Here is a 5,674-nt window from a genome sequence, read left to right as displayed (position 1 = left end):
AATATTGTTAAAATGCCCACACTGCCCAAATAAATTTATAAATTCAATGTTATGTCTATGCATCTACCAATGACATTCTTCACAGAACTAGAAAAGACTATTTTAAAATTCATATAGAAACAAAAACAACCCTAATACCCAAGGCAATCTTAGCAGAAAAACAAAGCTGGAGGCATCAATTTACCTGATTTCAAACTGCACTACAGAGCTACAGTAACCAAAAGAGCATGGTACTGGTACAAAACCAGACACATAAACCAATGCAACAGAATAGAGAACCCAGAAGTAAGAACACACACATACAACCATATGATCTTTGACAAACCTGACAAAGACAAGTAATGGACACAGGATTCCTATTCAATAAATGGTGCAGCAATAAATGGCTAGTCATATGCAGAAGACTAAAACTGGATATAAATCCAAGTTTACATAATTTAGCAAATACTTTGGCAAACCAGAGCAGTTTATTAATTTTGCCTGTATAAAAATAGCCATGTCTTTTTCTCTGATTCATCAGTGTTAGGTATAATACAAGTATACATTTCTATTCTACATGGGTATGTTTTTCCTAGACTTATACAGGTTTACCGATCAATTAAACTAGCATTAGTTAATGTTTAAGATTATGAAATATGTACATTTGCATTTAACCAAATTGAATCATTATTCTGATGAACTATGTTTCAATAGTATTTATACTTTGCAGTATGCCAGCTTCCAGATAATTTTCTAGATCTTCAGATAACTTAAAACCTTGGACTCATAGTGAATTGAGTTAATCAATGAATTCACTAAATGTCTACATCATTTCTAAATAAAATAAAACACACCCCATTAACTTTTTTATTTTATAGAAATGGGTTCTCACTATGTTGCCAAGGCTGGTCTCAAATTCCTGGGCTCAAGTGCTCCTCTCACCTTGGCCTCCCAAAGTGCTGGGATCACAAGTGTGAGCCATTGCATGTGACTGCTAAATTGTATCTTTAGGTCATGACAATATATTCATTCTTGCTACTTTTGAAATGCTGTATATGGGATGTGGGTAGTTTTAAAATGTTGTGTTATGCATATCCACGAACCCTCCTGGTCTGCTATATGCTGAGGTGTGCCAGGCAATTCTCAGTTACCCACTCCTCAGTTTTCTTTGTGAAATAGAAGTTACTTCGGTTAAAAATGATAATTAATATAAATGTTTGAGACTATATTTAAGAACAATAGTTTTAGAGAAATAAGATTGTGTACATGCTTCTGTTTCTCATGGACATGATTAATGTTATCCCAAAGGAGCAGTTCTCAGAGGATTTTTGTTTTGTTTTGTTTTGTCTCTAAACTTCTTTATACTCTTTTTTTTTATTTATTTTTTTTATTATACTTTAAGTTCTAGGGTACATGTGCATAACGTGCAGGTTTGTTACATATGTATACATGTGCCATGTTGGTGTGCTGCACCCATCAACTCGTCAGCACCCATCAATTCATCATTTATATCAGGTATAACTCCCCAATGCAATCCCTCCCCTCCCCCTCCCCATGATAGGCCCCAGTGTGTGATGTTCCCCTTCCCGAGTCCAAGTGAGCTCATTTTTCAGTTCCCACCTATGAGTGAGAACATGCGGTGTTTGGTTTTCTCTTCTTGGTATAGTTTGCTAAGAATGATGGTTTCCAGCTGCATCCATGTCCCTACAAAGGATGCAAACTCATCCTTTTTTATGGCTGCATAGTATTCCATGGTGTATATGTGCCACATTTTCTTAATCCAGTCTGTCACTGATGTACATTTGGGTTGATTCCAAGTCTTTGCTATTGTGAATAGTGCCGCAATAAACATATGTGTGCATGTGTCTTTGTAGTAGCATAATTTATAATCCTTTGGGTATATACCCAGTAGTGGGATTTGTGATGGTTAATATTGAGTATCAACTTGATTGAATTGAAGAATGTATTGTTCCTGGGTGTGTCTGGGAGGGTGTTGCCAAAGTAGATTAACATTTGAGTTAGTGACTTCAAGAGGCAGACCCACCCTCAATCCAGGTGGGCACTATCTAATCAGCTGCCAGCATGGCTTGGATAAAAGTAGGCAGAGGAATGTGGAAGGACTAGACTGGCTTGAGTCTTCTGGCCTCCATCTTTCTCCTGTGCTGGATGCTTCCTGTCATTGAATATCAGACTCCAAGTTCTTCAGCTTTTGGACTCTTGGACTTACATCAGTGATTTGCCAGGGACTTTCGGGCCTTCAGCCACAGACTGAAGGCTACACTACTGGCTTTCTTAATTTTGAGGTTTTGTGACTTGGACTGGTTTCCTGGTTCCTCAACTTGCAGACACCCCATTGTGGGACTTCACCTTGTAATCATGAGTCAATTCTCCTAATCAACTTCCTTTTATATATTCATCTATCCTATTAGTTCTGTCCCTTTAAAGAACTCTGACTAATACACTCTTTGAATGTATTGAGGTCTCCAAGGAGCATTGTTTTATGAGTTATTTCTTCAAATATTTACCACATCAAAAATTGAAACTAAGAAAAAATTTAGTTGCTTCTTTACTGATTCATTTGAAGTTATCAATGATGAATATATTGCATGTTAATAACATCTTAGTAATATGAAATTAGTCCTGACCTCACAGACCTCCAAAATAAAGTACAGCATCGTCTGTTCCAGAAAATGAAAGAGCATAATGAAAGTGCAAACTTGGAAGACAATTTTTGTTTGACTTGTTTTATAATGCCTGAGTCTGAAAAGCTATTACATGCTTTAATATCTCAGCAAAGTTTTCTCAATTTTGATGGGCTCATTTCCTTGGTTTGCTATATATTGCCTTTAACCTAGATAGCAAAGATTTTGTGTCTTACTAAAATAATTCTCTGTGCTTTATGTTGATTTGATAAATTTTTATAAGACATACTATTTTATTTTAACTGTTTTTAAGTGTACAGTAGGAAGTCACATTTTTTAACCATATAATTTTTGGGGATATCCATTCCCTCAAGCATTTATTCTTTGTGTTACAAATAATCCATTTACACTCTCTATTTTGAAATGTACAAGTACGTTGTTACTGACTATATTGTGCTTGCTTCGGCAGCATGTATACTAAGATTGGAATGCTACAGAGAGAATTAGTGTGGTCCCTGTGGAAGGATGACAATTTACAATTCGTGAATTGTTAAATATTTGTAACTTAAAATCTTTTTTAAAAGTTATCATAGACTATAGTTACCCTGTTGTGCTATCAAATGGTAGGTCTTATTTATTCTAACTATTTTTTGTACCCATTAACCATCTCCACCTTCTCATAGCTCCCAACTACCTTTCCCAGTCTCTGATAACCATCCTTGTACTATGTTTATAAGCTTAATTGTTTTGATTTTTAGATACAACAAATAAGTGAAAACATGCGATGTTTATCTTTTTGTGTCTGGATTACGTCACTTAACATAATGATCTCCAGTTCTATTCATGTTGTTGCAAATGACAAAATCTCATTCTTTTTTATGGCTGAATAGTGCTCCATTGTGTGCTTTATGTTGACTTTATAACATCTTTGTTTATTTTTCTCTTACAGAAAGTGCTAAGTTTCCTTATAATCATGTCTATGTTTATTTTTAAAATTGGTATTGTCACTTTCAAATAGGGAGACAAATATTATTTCTCAGGCATCCATGATCCTATCTTAAGTGTTCAAATTTCGTGAACACTTTTGATTTTTGCTTTCACAAAGTTGAATCCTTAGATGTAAAATAAACTAAAATAAAATGTGGGGATATATTTTACATCTAAAGCTACCTAACATTTTCAAGAAGGTAAACTCACAAAGGATCTGTTTCTTTCTTTGCAAAAATAGAAGGGTTAGAAATAATAAAATTTATTTAGTATATTACTGTTAATGAGTTGTATGGGACTAATTATCAGATAAAAATGTTCAGCTCTCCCTAGGTTAAATTTGTATGAATAAAATTTATTAATATAAATATCTTGGAAATCGTGTGCTTAATTGGAAGTCCCTGAAGATTTGTAAATGCTTCCACTTTTCACAATAGATTTTAATCTCAGGGAAAACATTGAAATAGTACTTCAAGGTTATGTTGAGTTTTCCTATATTTATGAGTCCTGAAGGTACTTTGTCTGATGTTAGGCAATAGTATAGAGTATTATTTTAAAATGTTTATTTCATCTCAATCTTACTTATTTAATGTGAACCTAGGATCTTCTAGGCCAGTGGTTCTCAACTGGGGGGTTCACATCACTTACCTATGGAATTTTATTATAATAGAGATATTTAGGTGCTATTCTCTACTTGATGCTTTACTGGATTTCTTTACTTAATATTTTATATATATATTATTAGTATATTCATATTATGTTTTATATTTTGTGATATATTATGAATCAAGATTACATATCTCATTTTTTTTCTCTGGAATAAATGTTTATCCATTTTTATTTATCAAATATAATATTCATTATATTCTTTGAAAATAGACTTAAGCATTATCTTTGTGGACATTTTGTTTAAAACTTTTTGGTAGGCTTTATTATCTCATTTTGCATACCACAGAAACAACTATATTTCCCTGTCAGTACATTATTCATTATAATCTTTCATCAGATCTCTCACTCTTGAAAACTGTCAGTAACAAATTAGCCACAGTGACTTTAAGTCACTGTTACCTACAGATAATTTTTGTTTTACTCTGATGCTTTCCTGAAAATTCTGCAATCAGCTACAGTTCAGAATTCTTGTCTTCAACCAAGTAGTATCTCAGAGCCCTGTGGAAAAGGACTGCACCAGATACTTCAAAGTGTTGACACTTCAAAGAATACTCTGGGGTACTTCTGATGACATCCTTTCAAAAATTTTAAACTATATCGGTGTGTTGAGTCAAGATTTTCAGAACTCTTTAGTTGTGAAGCAGATGGGTTCATGAGACTGCTAATCCAAGAAGCAGAGGAACAGGAATTAATTAAATGGAACTGAATAAACTAATGAAGGATGATTGCAAATCATTAGAAAAGCACTGCAAGGAAGTGGGAGAGAATGCTTAATGGATAAATACAAAAGCATAGTTCTGTTGTAGGGATTGTGAGAAACAGGAGTTTGTGGTAGCACTGATTTTAATGCTCATATAAGTTTCTCTAGTGTCTCTGAGGGCAGGACTAAGGGATAGGAATAGTTGAATTGATCATAATTTTTTTCTAGATTAGATTTTGATCAGGGTAGCCTCAGAAGAAAGATAAGGAGGAAAAGAAGTTGAAGTAGCCAATGAGAGAGTGGTTGACTTCATGTACTATGAAGTCTAGTTTCATATATTTCCCACCTCCACATCCACCTCTGATTGTTTTGAATCAAATCTCAGAATTATATATCACCTGTAAATAGTTATTTATTTCTAAAAGATAAGAACTATATTTAACATATTTGTCAAAATTATGTTAAACATACCAAAATGCCACACAATTATCACACTTAAAAATTCATCACTCCTTGAAATAGGAACGCTTTTACACTGTTGGTGGGAGTGTAAACTAGTTCAACCATTGTGGAAGACAGTGTGGTGATTTCTCAGGGATCTAGAACCAGAAATACCATTTGACCCAGCGATCCTATTACTGGGTATATACTCAAAGGATTATAAATCATGCTACTATAAAGACACATGCACACATAT

General features: G+C 33.8%; 1 non-coding gene across 1 annotated transcript; it reads left to right on the top strand.

Moving 5' to 3' along the window:
• The first annotated feature begins 3,074 nt into the window (after positions 1-3,074).
• LOC111536482 lies at positions 3,075-3,183 on the top strand. Its single transcript, XR_002729751.1, has one exon. It is a non-coding gene; the product is annotated as a U6 spliceosomal RNA (small nuclear RNA).
• Positions 3,184-5,674: the final 2,491 nt, after the last annotated feature.

The sequence above is a fragment of the Piliocolobus tephrosceles genome, chromosome 12 (assembly GCF_002776525.5).
Source record: "Piliocolobus tephrosceles isolate RC106 chromosome 12, ASM277652v3, whole genome shotgun sequence".
NCBI classification, from domain to species: Eukaryota; Metazoa; Chordata; class Mammalia; order Primates; family Cercopithecidae; genus Piliocolobus; species Piliocolobus tephrosceles.
This window is presented reverse-complemented; position numbering and strand designations above follow the sequence as displayed.